Raw genomic sequence first — 15,652 nt, forward strand, 5'->3', positions numbered from 1 at the left:
TTGAGGAAGGCTAATAGATTTATTTCCAGAATCCAGAGAGACAGATGTCATTGAAATATGTCCAGTGTATCTTTTATTAAGACTGAAATATAATGCTAACTGTCTCTGGAGCGAGTAGTTTACTAACCAGAGGTGTTTCATTGCAATCTAGGTGAGTATTAGTTTATCATAATCTTCTCCATTATCTCAGTGGGCTTGTTTCAATTTACATTTGTATATGTTGATTTAAGCCTTGGTTTGTTTTGGAAGAAGAGCTATTCTCTTTTGGATCAGTTCTGCTATATGTCTGATATCGCTGAGATTTTCCTTAGGAGTCCACTATTTGCCATGGTGGGTTCTGAATGAGAGGAGATGAGGACGCCCGATCTAGTTATCATAGAGCAAAACAAAATACAACAAAAAACAAAGAAGTAAGAGAAAACCGAAAAGTTGCCAAGCAAACGAAAGTTGGAATCACTCTTTCAGCTGGAGGAAAAACAGTTTGTAGATTCCACATAGTAACGATAGAGATACTGTTATAGGTGCAAGAGTACTTTAAATTGTGTATTTTCACACATACACTGGATCCATACATTGGATTCTTGCGGCACTGTTGTGACAGATCACAGGCCAGGGTGGGCTTTTGTAAATGGTGAAGCTGGGTGTATTCATTGCCTAAGGCTGCCATCACAAATGGCCATAAACTCAGTGGGTTTACGATGACAAATGTATTCTCTCACAGTTCTGGAAACTTGAAGGCTGAAATCAAGTAGTCAGCAGGGCTGTGTCCTTTCTGGAGGCTCGAGGGGAGAATCCATTTCTTGTCTCTTCCAGCTTCTGTTGGCTGTCAGCATTCATTGGCTTGTGGCCACAGCCCTCCCACCTCTGCCTCTGTGGCCAGCTTGCCCCCTCCTCTTTTTTTTCTGTGTCTCAAACCTCCCTCTATCTTTCTCCTGTAAGTGTGGACTTGCGGCCCACCGAGATAATCCAGGATATCTCTTTATCTCAAGATTCTTAACTAAGTTTGATCTGCAAAGACCTACTATACCCCAGTGCTTCCAAAGTAAGCTCCTTTGAAACTGTTTGGTTTCCGTGTGTGGTAAAGAAGAATGAAATGGTGTCATCAGAGATGGAACCAAAGGCTCAAGTGGTCTTGGAAATTTGAGACTCATAAAGTTAACCCGAAACGTCTTAATTGCAGACCTTTCAAAGCTTTTAGCATTTCAGTTTCAGTGCCTTTTGAGTTTTCAAGGCAAATGCCGCGGTTTCCGGGATGATTCGATGAAGGTAATTCTTTTTTTCTGAGCTTTAGGGAATAGTCGGCTTCAGAACATAGTCTGGGAAACAGTGCCTTTGCCACGTGGCTAAGAGAAATTTAGCTCAATTCCTATAAATAACCTGGGGGAATAGTAATAGGAATGCATATCATCTGTTGAGGGTTTACTATGAGTTAGGTACCATGTTAAGCGCTTTAGATGAGTTAACTCATGTGAGCTTTCCAATGCCCGTATAAGAATGTTCTGTTCAGGGCCACTCAGGCCGGCTTTCTGAGCAAGGCAGTCTACCTGATCAAGCCTGCTGTGTGAATCCTCATGCCATTCTAATATTAAAATGTTCTAACAGCGGTTCCAGTGCACCCAGGTAATTAAATATATATATACAAACCAGGTCTCGAGAGTCTGGAAAGCAGCAGCTGGGTGACTGTGGTCTGTATCTGCATCAGGGGAGTGAGGCTTGCTGTCCAATCAGTCCGTCATCGTTTCCGTCATTTGGGGCTCTGAGATGAAACGAAGCTAGTGTTCTCAAGGAGGGCAAGAAATATGTTGCTCTGTTCCTAAGACTTATGTCAAAAATGTTTCAGTCCTCAGGTAATTTGCTAGGGCTGCTTCTATTCCTATTTACTTCAAAGCTTCAGTAAAAATGAAAGGGATGCAACATGGTATTTGGTTTTGCAGAGAGACATCTGGATTCTTCTCCTGGATCTGGCCTTGCTGACAGGAAATGTCCTCTGACGATCACATGGCCCTGCCGAGGTGGAAGGTATTTATTTTCTTTTCTCTTAAATAAAATTACACATGGTTTTTTTTTTTTTTTGAATATTCTCCAGCAAATTTTCTATGGTGCATTTAAGGCTTTCCCCCACAGTTAACCACTACTGCCCTTGCTCCCCCATTTAGTTTAGGAGTGAACGCTGAAATATTTTACAATGAAGAAAAGGTTTTAGGTAGAATAAGACCATAGGCCGTATTTCAAGGGGTGGCATCGAGCTTATAGGATCAAGTCAGGTATGGTTTGGAAGGTGCTTTGAACAAATGCCTGCCACAAATAACTGCTTGTCAACTAGCGAAATGAAAATACAACTCAGGGAGAGCTTGTCTTCTGTGGGGTTTCTGAGAAAATATGAGAGGAGTCAGCGGCCGAAGTTAAAGCAAGTGTTTGTAGGTGAGCTGAGAGCTCAATGCGTAATATGTAATGATTTCCAACTTTCTAAGCCTTGCCAGTTTGGCACAGTGACATGCTCCCCAACGGTGGCTGGCTTCTATTTAGGTGGAAAAGGGGTTCTAAGGAGCCTCAGGAAATATAGAGAGATCTCACTGTCATTGTTTTTCACACAAGGAAGTTGAGCCTCAAAGAGACCAAGTCAGGCTGAGTGTGGAGTTAAAACTATCGCTCTTGGGCCCATATCATCCGTCCTGTATCGAGGTACTTTCACAGCGCTAGTCAAGGCAAATAGGCATGATCATAAATGTTCTCAGTAGAGCAAATATTTGTTGATCTTAGTGTTTTGATCTCATCAAATTTGGCTCCGAGAAAGAGAGAGAGAGAGAGATCGCTGTGGCAAAATTTAAATGGACAGGTTTCCTTTGCTCAAACAAATGCTTTCCAGGATAGACTCAGAGAGGTGGCAACATGCTGATTATGTTGATTACAGGGGAAGTTATGTGCTTTGGGAGCATGGGAATTTATATCTTCTTAAAAATAACTGATGGGAGCAGGGGAAGTGATTTAAAAGTTTAGTTGTACGTGATCTGGAGTCATTCATTTAGCAAACATTTTTTGAAAAGGAACTTTTCTACAAGTGGCTGTCCTGAGCTTGGGGAATAGAAAGATGAGGAAGACATACATGCGTCTTGTAACGAGCTTACGACCCAACATACATGCCGTCTTGTCAAGCAACTTGTAGTTTTCGGACGCACTAAATATTGCAAAAGAAAGCAGAAACCATTTATTTTTCAACCACTAAGCTAATGTGTTCAAGCACCAATTAATCTTCTGCGGCCAAAAGTTGTATGTATCCATATAAATAGATATAAATAAATGTTTGCATATGTATCTGTATTTTCAATCACTCTGTCTCTTACATTATGTCAAAGTCTGGCCATGAGGAGGAAGAAGAGACAAGGATAATTTATATTACGTGTGAAATAAAAACACTAATAAAAAGATTGCCAAAATGAATCCCATCAAAGCAAATTGTACTTATACTATGATAATGATAACTAGAGACCATTTCTTTAATAATTCTCTGGATCAGACGCTATGCTTTTTCACACAACGTTTCATTTGCTTACTTATTGTAGCTATTTTCCACTTAGTACCAACCCAATTATATCTTTTACTTTAAAACGATGGGGGCGCCTGGGTGGCTTTGTCAGTTAAGGGTCCAACTTCGGCACACGTCATGATCTCACAGTTTGTGGGTTCGAGCCCCGCATTGAGTTCTGTGCTGACAGCTCTGAGCCTGGATCCTGCTTCAGATTCTGTGTCTCCTTCTCTTTCTCTCTCTGCCCCTCTCTCACTTGTGCTCTGTCTCTCTCTCTCTCTGTCTCTCAAAAATAAGTAACACTAAAAAAATTTCAAAATAAATAAAACTATGACTAGCTAATACAATAATAGAAGTACCAGCTTCCATTAACTATTCGTTTTCACTAGACAGTATTCATGAAATACTCCACCCACAGGAGTATGTCCCTCTATGCTCTCTCTCCATCCCTTGGCAATACATATTGGACATTTGCCATGAACTATGGCATGTGTCTCCTAAAATTTTCTCAAGACTTAAATTTCAGGGGGCGAGAAATAAAACATTGTGAAAGGCCCACATCCTGCCTCTTGTCTAAAAACCTCCAAATCTGCACAGCATGGTATACACCTTCCAATTTCACAGTTGATATGACTAAGTGTTATGGAATTAATTTTTAAATTGTACATATTATGAGAGGAATATTCCTAGAGACCTTAAACCTAAGTGTGACTTAGAATAACCTAGTAAATAACAAAATTATGGTAATGGGGTTCACAGAATTATTACCTCATTTTTATCTTTCTGTGAGTGTTCTTTATTTTCCCCACAATTTTCTACAACAGATCCCCCCCCCCCACCGTTCAGTTCTTTGAATCTGTTTTTGCCTTAGCATAATGGATAACTTTAGTTTTAGCAACCAGCAGAGACTACATCTTATTCTTCCAGGTAAGTGGGTAAGCGATGAGTGCCTTCAGGCTGCTTTTTTAGAAAAAAACCTTCAGTATGAATTTGTACAACATACTGCGTCTTTCGTGTCTGTTATTTTTCACTGAGGGCAAATGGATCGACTTCACCCTCAGACCCCCATCAGGCAAGTTTGCCTTCCCTTTTCCCATCCCCAAGACAAATTAAGAATGCTGAAACCTTTCACTCATAACAAAACAGTGATAAAGCAGGTAACAAGACCTCACATTAATCAGGTCTTTCAAAGAAAAGGCCCCAACCTGTACCCTTTGTCTAGCCTGCTGGTAGGTGGGTTTTTTTCAAGCTCTTTTTAGGGTCCTAGCATTCTTTAGTGCCGCAGCACATTCTCCTTGGAAATGTTTCTCTTTTCAGACAGCCTCTGTGTTGATCAAAAAACCCAGAGAGCACTACAGAAATCTGAACTTCTAATGATCTTCTTTTATATTTTCTTACAATGGACAATGGCTCTCTCAATACTAATGGCATCAGCACACAAGGAGGCAACAATGCAAAGAGATGGAAGGCGGAGAAAGAGTAGCCACTATCACAAGATGTTCTGTATCATCTTGGTGGAAAAAAAAAATCCTGTTTTCCGTAGCCAAATTGTTGCTATCTCTTCTTGAAAATATTCAAGGTCCCTGCAAACCAACGCCGAGATGAGACAAGATAAGAGTAGATGAACAATTTTCTTCTCAGGAAGAAACATTACCGTCGGTTAAGTGTAATACGGAGTCTTCTAGTGCTTTTCTATTCCCTTTCACCACCAACACAACAATAGAAAACCAACTCACTAATTCTGTTAAATTTCCTCCACGCAGTGCTTGACCTTTTCTGGGCGAAATGAAGCACGCAGCCATTGTGTGCATATAATTATGTTGAATCAAGCGCTCCCTCTACTGGTCAATCGAAATATTACCAAATTGGTACAGGATTTACCAGGTTACTGAAACGAGAAAGGAAAGATGTTTTGGGGCAGTTTTATTTCTAAGTATGTTTTTGGAAACATCATTATATTAGAAAACTGTGAAAATTTTTGTATCAGATTTAATAGAAACAGAATTAAGTATAAATCACTTTTTATGATTTAACTCATTCATAATTTACAAATTGACCAAAGAGTTTTTTGGAAAAATTAACATAACTTTATCTTTGCTCTCAAGAATTAACATTTTTAATAGTACATGGAAATGGGTAATTGTTATAAAGCAGGGGGTAGCAGGCTTTTTTTGGATGAGTCAGGTGATAATATTTTAGGTTTTGCTAGGCAAAATGTCTCTTTTTCAACTACTCAGCTCTGCCAGGCAAAAGTATTCAGTCAATAGCGAATGAATGGGAATCGCTGAGTTCCAATGAAACTTTGTTTACAAAAACAAACCTCAGGCCAGATTTGATCTATAAAGCAGTAAACCTGCAGGTCTATTGAGCCATGAAGGAATGCAAACACCTCCAAAGTGTGGCATTATTTGAGAAAAAAAAAAAAAAGTTACAGCAAGGCAGTGCCTGTAATTTTTGCTTCACGATTCTATCACTTTCAAACATTTGGGCACTTTCCTTTTTGATTCGTTTCCAGACTGAACTGACAAATAAAATAATGAAAAATTATTAATGAAAAAAAAGACCAATTATGCACTAAAAATAACGAAAAATTAGAACTGGCAGGATCTTCAGAGGTCATTTAATACAAGTCTGTCATTTACAGAGGAGACTACAACCTAGAGGAATTCTTGAATGCTACTTATCTAACTGACTATATTGTTCACTGAGTCAGCTTTAGATACTTTGGGGCTATTTTGGTAAGATAATGTGTGGAATATGCTTTGAAATTAGAAAGAATTAAACAAATGTTATTAATATGTCAAGAAAAGAAAGTAAAAGACGTTTTCATTTTCTCTCCTTTTGAAGACCAAATCTATGTAAATGATGAAACTACCACAATTAGTAACCCCCAGATGGTTCCTTCATTGGAACCACCACCAACTTTAAAGGTATGAACACACATGGGTATTTTATATAAATATCACAGTTTCATAGATCTAAGAATTTTTATTGGCAATCAAGTGTAGAGGTGACCTTGGTATTTGAAAAAAATTTTGACTTAGATGTGTTGCTCATGATAACCAAAGAAAGGTGTGTTTTCACTATTGGATTATTCTTAGCAAAGGATGTCATTATGTGAAGACACAATTTTTTTTTTTAATTTTTTTTTCAACGTTTATTTATTTTTGGGACAGAGAGAGACAGAGCATGAACGGGGCAGGGGCAGAGAGAGAGGGAGACACGAATCGGAAACAGGCTCCAGGCTCCGAGCCATCAGCCCAGAGCCTGACGCGGGACTCGAACTCACGGACCGCGAGATCGTGACCTGGCTGAAGTCGGACGCTTAACCGACTGCGCCCACCCAGGCGCCCCGAAGACACAATTTTTGTGGCAACGCATATAACTAAATTTCCCTGTACTTGATTCATTGCTGCCTTTTCTGACAAAAGAGGGAATTTCAGATGTCTTTAAAACTAAAGGTAACAATGAAGTCTTGAAAAAAAATCAATTCAACACTTATCCATTTATTCAACATTCATTCAAAATAGTGACAGGCACTACGTTAAGTGGTAGTGATACATTTCTGGTAAAAAAAAAAACATACCTGGTTGTTGCTCTCAGTGCTCTTTCCAACTATAGAGGAATTATTATTGACATGGCCTTGCGTTCTGACTTTGAGAGCACAAAAATAAACTTGACACCAAGTTCATGCTCAAGGATTTTATAAAGAGATAGGGACAGAATATATGAGGAATATTGAGGTGAGGATACAAATATAACTATAAAGTGGGAATAATAATTCGCTGGCACTAAAATGTCATATAGAGAGATTATTTCCTTATGGGACAACTTTGTAGTAGAGTGACTATTTGATCCCGGCCTTGAAGCTTGAATAGGATTGAACAAGTAGAGATGAAGCAAGAGAGGAAAGAATGAACAGGTTTTCCTAACAAAAGAAGCAGTGTCATTAACGGTATAAAAAAATGAACAATTGGGGTTCAGCCATGTATGCTTTTGTGAGGAGACGGTTAATGCAGAGAGACTGTTTGGACCTACATCATGGGGAATATTAAAGATAATGAAAAGAGGCTGAGTAGGTAGTGGAGGGCCATTGAATGATCAGAACTGTGTTTTTGGACAGTAAACTTAAATGGATCAAGTTCAAGGAAATTTTATTTATAATCATGAGACTGGTTGTTGCAATAATGGGAGGAAAGTGCCAAAGGCCTGAACTTCCCAGTGGTACACGTGAATGGATGGAAACTCAATCTGATTCAAATGGTGGAGAGAAGTCTACAGAACCAGATGACTGAATAACTGAGGAGCTTGTTGATAAAGGAACAAAGGGAGATGGCTTTCAGAATTGGTCCCATTGGTCTAATAGGTTGGTAATGGCATTAACAGATGAGGAAGCAGGGAAACGTACCTATTCAATGGGGGAGAATGTGAAGTTTTCTTTTGGCCCTATGAGTTTGAAGTAAGAATAGAATAACTACATAAATTATAGGAATTCGCCAAAGTTTCTGATTCCTAAAAGAGATTTAAATTTAGAAGTCATCTGTACAAAGTGGTAATTGAAGCCCTGGAAAGTGATGTTTTCTCCTTATGGCTTTAAAGTTTTAATTTTAATAGGACAAAACTTCATTTTCAAATTGCAGCTATAAAATCTTTGGAAACCGTGATATAAATTTGTATGCACTGCATATTTGATAAGAATCTCTCTAGTGCTTAAATTGGAAGAAATTCATTTAGAATGGTAGCACTTTGGACTCAGCAACTTATTTTTTCTCCTAAATGGGTAAGAAGAAAGAAAAATTATTAATTTGGAAGGAATGCTTAAGATCTTGGTATACTGAATATGTTGCCTACTTGTCAGTGGGATGGAATAGAAAGAAAGACAGAAAAAAGAGCTCCTTGAAGTTTCTCTGCAGTCATTATTATTAAGGAATGACAGCATGAAAATCATTTTCAGGAAGTTGAGTTCAACTTATGAGCATATAGAGTTGAGAAGGGGAATATAGCCATCTCCAGTTTTCCAGCTTGTATTTCATTCTGAGATCATTTCTAACCAGATTTACTAATTTAATCCTTCATAATGTTTTATTATGGCATTTACAGAGCAGGAACAGATTAAAGGATAGGTTGAAAGCCTCTCATTTGCACTTAGGAACTTAACATTCAGCTAAAAAGGGAGAAAAAAAAACCTACCCAGAGTGGGTAATACTTTGTGAAATGAAGGCACAGAAGCTCACTCTAAATGAAAGGAATAGGTCAACCTGTGACTGGACAAAAGAAAATACAGACCAGGATTTTATGAAATGGATAAGAACATGGAGAAGGGACCAACATCACCAATCCATACTGCCCATGGCTGCCTTTCCTTCCTCTCATCACCTCCTGTTTACAGGTAAATGAAGAGCAGGGTGAATCCAGCCCAGTCTTTACAATGGTGCCATGAAAGACTCAGATAAGATAGGAAGGGATTTGAGGAGAGTTCACACGTGGGAAAAAAGAAGACCTACCCATATCTAATATGGTTGAAATGAGAGAAGATAGGATAACAACTATGAGAAATTCTTATGAGTATTTTAAAAATAAGATACATAAACTTCCCATGCAGAGCACTCTAAATGATTACATACCCTAGTATTAAAGGAGAAATATTCACAACTAATGTTTTGCATTTTCAAAGAAATTAAAGAGAATATAGGATACATGAAACCATAAGCCAGAGATGAAAAGAATATTAAAGAAGATCATTTGAGAGAGTTAGATAAATAAATTGAATATAAAAAGACATAATTTTGGAACTAATTGAAAATAGTGTCATAGTGTTGAATAGTGTTGAAAATTGAACCAGTGGTAAAGAGGCTAGGAAAATAATTCAGATAATATGAAGAAGAAAAATGAGACTAAAAGAAATTAGAGAAATATATATATGAAAGATAACGAACACCATTGTAGAGTTAAAAAAAACTGAAAATATTCCAAAATATAATTTAAAAAAGTTCTTGAAATGAAATTAATGTTATAACATCTGAAAATTGAAATGTACATGGGGCGCCTGGGTGGCTCAGTCGGTTGAGCGTCCGACTTCAGCTCAGGTCACGATCTCACGGTCCGTGAGTTCGAGCCCCGCGTCGGGCTCTGGGCTGATGGCTCAGAGCCTGGAGTCTGCTTCCATTCTGTGTCTCCCCCTCTCTCTGCCCCTCCCCCGTTCATGCTCTGTCTCTCTCTGTCTCAAAAATAAATAAAACGTAAAAAAAAAATTTAAAAGAAATGTACAGCATGTTCCAGAACAGTCAATGCTAATCTATATCAAGGTGAAGTTACTGATCCTCAAGGAAAATTAAATGATTACTCAGGATTCCAGGAAAAAACTCACCTCAAATATCAGGACAATTTTTTCACAATAGTCAGAAGACAGTGGAAGAATATTTGAAATGTTGTGGGAGGTAGAGGGTAAATTTTTGAAGAAAAATATACCTGAGACATTTCAGTTAAGGTGTAAATGTTACAGATGAATCGACTCAAAACTGGAAGGGCTCAGGGAGTATAGCATCCATGAGTTCTTGGATGAAGTATGTAATAAAGAAATCCAACCAGCCAAGAGATTAATCAGCATATAGAACTCAGGGTTGGATTTGGAATTGAATTTAAGCACGATTGATGTTTTGTTAGCTGAATATAATGAAGGGAAAGAAGATCTAGGACTGGAAGGTGTAGGAGTTAGTGATTATTATGATCACTCATAGAATGTAAGCTGGGTAAGTAAGGAAGTGAGGGCATGAGATGTGTGATACAGCATAGAAAAGTGGTCCGGTCAGCGGATTGGAAGTTGCAGTGAGTTCTTGGAACGAGGATTGTTGGCGTGATGGTTCTAGAGGGTGCGCTCTCAAGATAGGATGTAATGATCAGGGAATGGGTTGACCGCAACAGATACTGGAGATCATGTAGTTCTTAGTGGGAGAGGTAAAATGAAAGACAAAATTATTGAAAGCAGAGAGGTCAAGAAAATGGGGTGGTCAAAGCGTTGAATCTGTATAGGTGTAGTGTCAGTCTAATTGTTGATGGGGCTAGTGGTTGAAAGAAAAACACTATCTAGGTGGTAAAGTTCTCCGCGAATGAACGGTATCATGTTTCTATGGCATGTACTCGAAATTTTCAAGTTTTAGGAAGTAAGGATAAGTTGTCTGGATGCAGCAAGGAGGAGCAAGTCTTACACCTGATTGACCTCTAGTTTTGGTGGTATGTATGGAGTGGGAGAAAAATCTCCTGAGAGAGCTGCCGGAAATTGGAGTCCTCAGGAAACAGCCTGTAATCATGAGCAAGAAGGGGAAATACATGTTTAAAAAAAGAGGCTGAAGATATAATAGATTATGTTGATCAGTGAACATGACTTTTAGAGGAGGAATATAGAAAGTTGGGGAGAATTGAAGTATTGGGTTTACATGTAGATGTACAAAGCCATATGAGATGGAAAGTCTGGATAGGGAGGGATGCCCAAGAAGACTGGACTTCTTGAGGTGAAAAGGAATGAGGGCGTAATGTTGATCTCTCAGGAAAAGAAGGTGGGGGGTGGGTGGAAAACGTATTCCAATAACATACACTTCTTGGCACTGGCCTGTTAGTTACTTTATTGTAGCGAATGGTAATTCTGTAAAGGTAAGATTCGGTAGGAAAGAGCTTTACCAGGAGAATACCGGTTTTTCCCTGGGCCTCCTTTAACTTTTATCTAGGGTAATAACATCAGAAGAAGCATAGTTGTACTTGGGCCGTGAAGGAAAATTTTTTGGACAAAGCCAATATAACACCACTATCAAAACCCTGACAAAGTTCACACACATACGTGAGCACACCTACACACGCATACACATGCATACACACGCATACGTGCCTACATTAAGACAAATCATATTCATGGATATTAATTCAGGTCTTAAATGAGACACTAGCCAGTAGATATGGCATTGGAAGTTTTGACGGAGGCCCAAATCTGATTCATGTTTGGGTGCACGTTTGTGCGTTCTTTGGATGTCCCATTTTGCAGTTTTATGAGTGGATGATGCACTCTCTAGCTAACCTTCTCTGACTCACCTTCCGAGCCTTTTCTTGCTGGTGTGAGCCGTAGCCTCTCACTGCTGTGGTATGCTCACCCTGGTTGGGTCTCCTTTTTGGATACATCTGTTGAGAGGATTCAGCCTGCTTCACTCTCATGTATCAAGGGAAGAAAAGTTGCTTCCTTGCCTTTTCTCTTTCTTTGTCCTGACATTGCAGGTAGCTCACAGCATTGACTTTTGCATTTGCTCTCCTCAGGTGAGCGTCAAATGCCAATCTCTTTGCCTCTTGCACAATTGGGAGCAAACTTCTGGCTCTACCTATGGTCTTCTCAAACCTCCTCCTCTCAACTTACAATGAGGGCTGGTGGGTGAAAAAATGACACAGTTCTCCGACTTTCCTTGTTCCAGGCTCTTCAATTGCCAACTGTTTCTTGCTGTTGGCTGATTGTAAGCTAAGTCTGCAAAAGAGTTTATGACCATCCCTTCTGCAAATTCTGTACCTTTTATTTTGTTTCTGGGCCTTTTATAACCTCAGCAAAATTTGGGGCCAAAAAAATTTCCATTTTAACAACCCATCACACAGTTATTCCTCCAAAGACTAGATATTTCCTAAGTAAAAGACTTCCACTGTCTCTACCGTGTTATCAGTCTTCATGTATGGGGCTTAAAAGGAATTAGAAAATATGCGCTATTTACATTTGAAATGAAATTATTTCATTTTACTTGGCTGTAACAGAAATCAGTATAGTGAAGTAGCTATGAGTTGGGCTTTGGTATCAGACAGCCAAGGTTCTAGTTCTGGCTCCATGACTGTGACTCTTATAAATTGTGACCCTTGAGCAAGTAGATTAACCATCCTACAAAATGGTAATAATAATGTCCTACCTCATGTTGTTTTCAAAGAGGTTAAGATTTAAAATGTTAATGTATGTTAATCATATTCAAGAAATAATATCCATTTTATAAACCTCATCCAGAAAATTCTTCCCCATTTATCTAAATACGATGCTGATGCCAAAACTGGACAAAAATATTACAAGGAAACTACGGACCAATGGCCTTCATGAAGATAAACGCAAACATTCTCTAAAATCTTCAGTAACTCAAATCCAAAAATATTTATAAATAATAATATGTCATGATCAAATGATGTTTATGCAGGAGTCCACCTTGGTTTAACACTTGAAATTCAGCCTACGAAGGTTTGCCACCGGAACACAGGTGTCGTAGAAAACACTGCTAAACTTAAACCAAAATGGAAAAGGCAAAGCCTCATATCAACATCGTCGTCATTGGACACGCAGGTTCGGGCAAGTCTACCACTGCTGGTCATCTGATCTACAAATGTGGTGGAATCAGCAAGAGAACTATTGAAAAATTTGGGAAGAAGGCTGCTGAGGTGAGAAAGGGCTCTCTCAAGTATCCCTGGGTCTTTGATAAACTGAAAGCTGAACATAAACATGGTGTCACCATTGACATCTCCCTGTGGAAATTTGCGACCAGCAATTATTATGTGACCATCATCGATACCCCAGGACACAGAGATTTTATCAAAAATACGATTATAGACACATCTCAGGCTGACTGTGCTGTCCTGATTGTCGCTGCTGGTGTTGGTGAATTTGAAGCAAGTCTCTCCAAGAATGGGCAGACCCCTGAGGCATGCCTTCTGGCTTACACACTGGGTGGAAGACAACTCATTGTTAGTGTTCACAAAATGGATTCTGCTGAGCCGCCCTACAGCCTGAAGAGATATGAGGAAATCGTTAAGGCAGTCAGCGCCTACATTAAGAAAATTGGCTACAACCCCGACACAGTAGTATTTGTGCCAATTTCTGGTTGGAATGGTGACAACATGCTGGAGCTAAGCGCTAACATGCCTTCGTTCAAGGGATGGAAAGTCACCCGTAAAGATGGCAATGCCAGTGGAACCACGATGCTTGAAGCTCTGGATTGCATTCTGCCAACAACTCATCCAACTGACAAGCCTACCCCTCCAGGATGTCTACAAAATTGGTGGTATGGGTACTGTTCCTGTGGGCCACATGGAGATTGGTGTTCTTAAACCAGGCGTGGTGGTCGCTTTTGCTCCAGTCAATGTTATAACTGAAATGAAGTCTACTGAAATGCGCCACGGGGGTGCCTGGGTGGCTCAGTCGGTTAAGCGCTGGACTTCAGCTCAGGTCGTGATCTTGAGGTTTGTAGGTTCGAGCCCTGCATCAGGCTCTGTGCTGATGGCTCAGAGCCTGTAGCCTGCTTCGGATTCTGTGTCTCCTTTTGTCTCTGCCCCTCCCCACTCTCGCACACTGTATCTCTCAAACATAAATAAATGTTAAAAAAAATCCACCATGAAGTGTTGAGTGAAGCTCTTCCTGGGGACAATGTGGGCTTCAATGTCAAGAATGTATCTGTCAAAGATGTTTGTCATGGCAATGTGGCTGGTGATAGCAAAAGTGACCCATCAATGGAAGCAGCTGGCTTCCTAGTTCAGGTGCTCATCCTGAACCATCCAGGCCATGTCAGTGCTGGCTATGCACTTGTGCTGCATCGTCACACAGCTCACAGTGCTTGCAAGTTCGCTGAGCTGAAGGAGAAGATTGATCGTCGTTCAGGACAAAAAGCTATAAGATGGTCCTGAGTTGTTGCAACCTGTTGAGGCTGCCATCATTGATATGGTTCCTGACAAGCCCATGTGTGTTGAAAGCTTCTCCATCCTCCTCTGGACTGTTTTGCTGTTTTGACGTGAGACAGATGGTGGCTGTGCGTGTCATCAAAGCAGTGGACAAGAAGGCAACTGGAGCTGGCAAGGTCACCAAGTCTGCCCAGAAGACTCTGAAGGCTAAACGAATATTATCCCTAATACCTGTCACCCCGTCTTCATCAGTGGTGGAAGGAAGGTCTCAGAACTGCTTGTGTCAATTGGCCATTTAAGTTGAATGGTAAAAGACTGGTTAATGATAGCAATGCCTCGTAAAACCTTCAGAAGGAAAGGAGAATGTTTTCTGGACCATTTGTTATTTGTGTGTATGTATGTATGTATGTATGTATGTGGCAGTTTTAAGTTATTAGTTTTTAAAATCAGTACTTCTTAATAGAAACAATGATCTAAAATCTGTCACAGAATTTTGAGACCTGTTAAAACAAAAGTTTAGTGAGAAAAAAAAATGTGATCTGCCTAATCCACCACGTTAACAGATTACAAAAGAAAAACCATACGATTATCTCTTTAGATGTGAAAAAAAGCTTTGACAAAACCCAACATCCATTTCCAATAAAAATTCTCAGTAGAGAAGGGGGTTTTCTTAACCTAATAAGGGCATCTATGAAAAAATTGTTGTTAACATGTAACTTAATGATGAAAGACTGAATGCTTTATCTCAAAAAAATAGAAACAAATCAAGATGTTTGCTTTCACCATTTCTACTCAATCTTGTACTATAGGGTACTAGCCCATGCAATAGGAAATAACAACAAATAAATGGCATATAAATAAGAAAGGAAGTAATAAAACTAGTTTTATTTACAGATGACATTAAACAAAATTCAATTGTATTTCCACATTTGGGCAATAAGCAATCAGAAATAAAAATTTAGTAAGTACTTTAAAAATAACATTGAAATAATTAGGAATGCATTTAACAAAAGATGTATAAATCCTATACCTGGAACACTATCAGATGCTAAGATGATTTAAAAAGGCTCAAATAATTAGAGAAATATATTGTGTTTAGATTAGAAGATACAATATTATCATTTCTTTTTAAATTGCTTGATATGTTCAACACAATCATACTTAAAAATCACAGAAAGTTTGTTTCTGGAAACTTAAAACATTGTTCTAAAATTTACATAGAGATGTAGAAGATCTAGATATTACCAAAAAAAAAAAAAAAAAAGAAAAGAAAAAAGAAAAGCAAATTTAAAAAGAAGAAATTTTGAGGTCTTCACTACCTGCTTTTAAGACTTACCTATAAACCTGCAGTAATCAAGGAAGTGTGATATTGTAACAAATCTGAAAGGAATAATAGACATTACAATAATAGTAGTGAACTTCAATACCCAGATTTTCAACAATGGGTAGGTTATC

At 38.9% G+C, this 15,652-nt stretch overlaps 1 pseudogene; it reads left to right on the top strand.

Moving 5' to 3' along the window:
* Window positions 1-11,838: 11,838 nt before the first annotated feature.
* LOC101084024 lies at window positions 11,839-15,059 on the top strand (annotated as a pseudogene).
* The last annotated feature ends 593 nt before the right edge of the window (window positions 15,060-15,652 follow it).

Source organism: Felis catus, chromosome B1 (genome assembly GCF_018350175.1).
Source record: "Felis catus isolate Fca126 chromosome B1, F.catus_Fca126_mat1.0, whole genome shotgun sequence".
Taxonomy (NCBI): Eukaryota; Metazoa; Chordata; class Mammalia; order Carnivora; family Felidae; genus Felis; species Felis catus.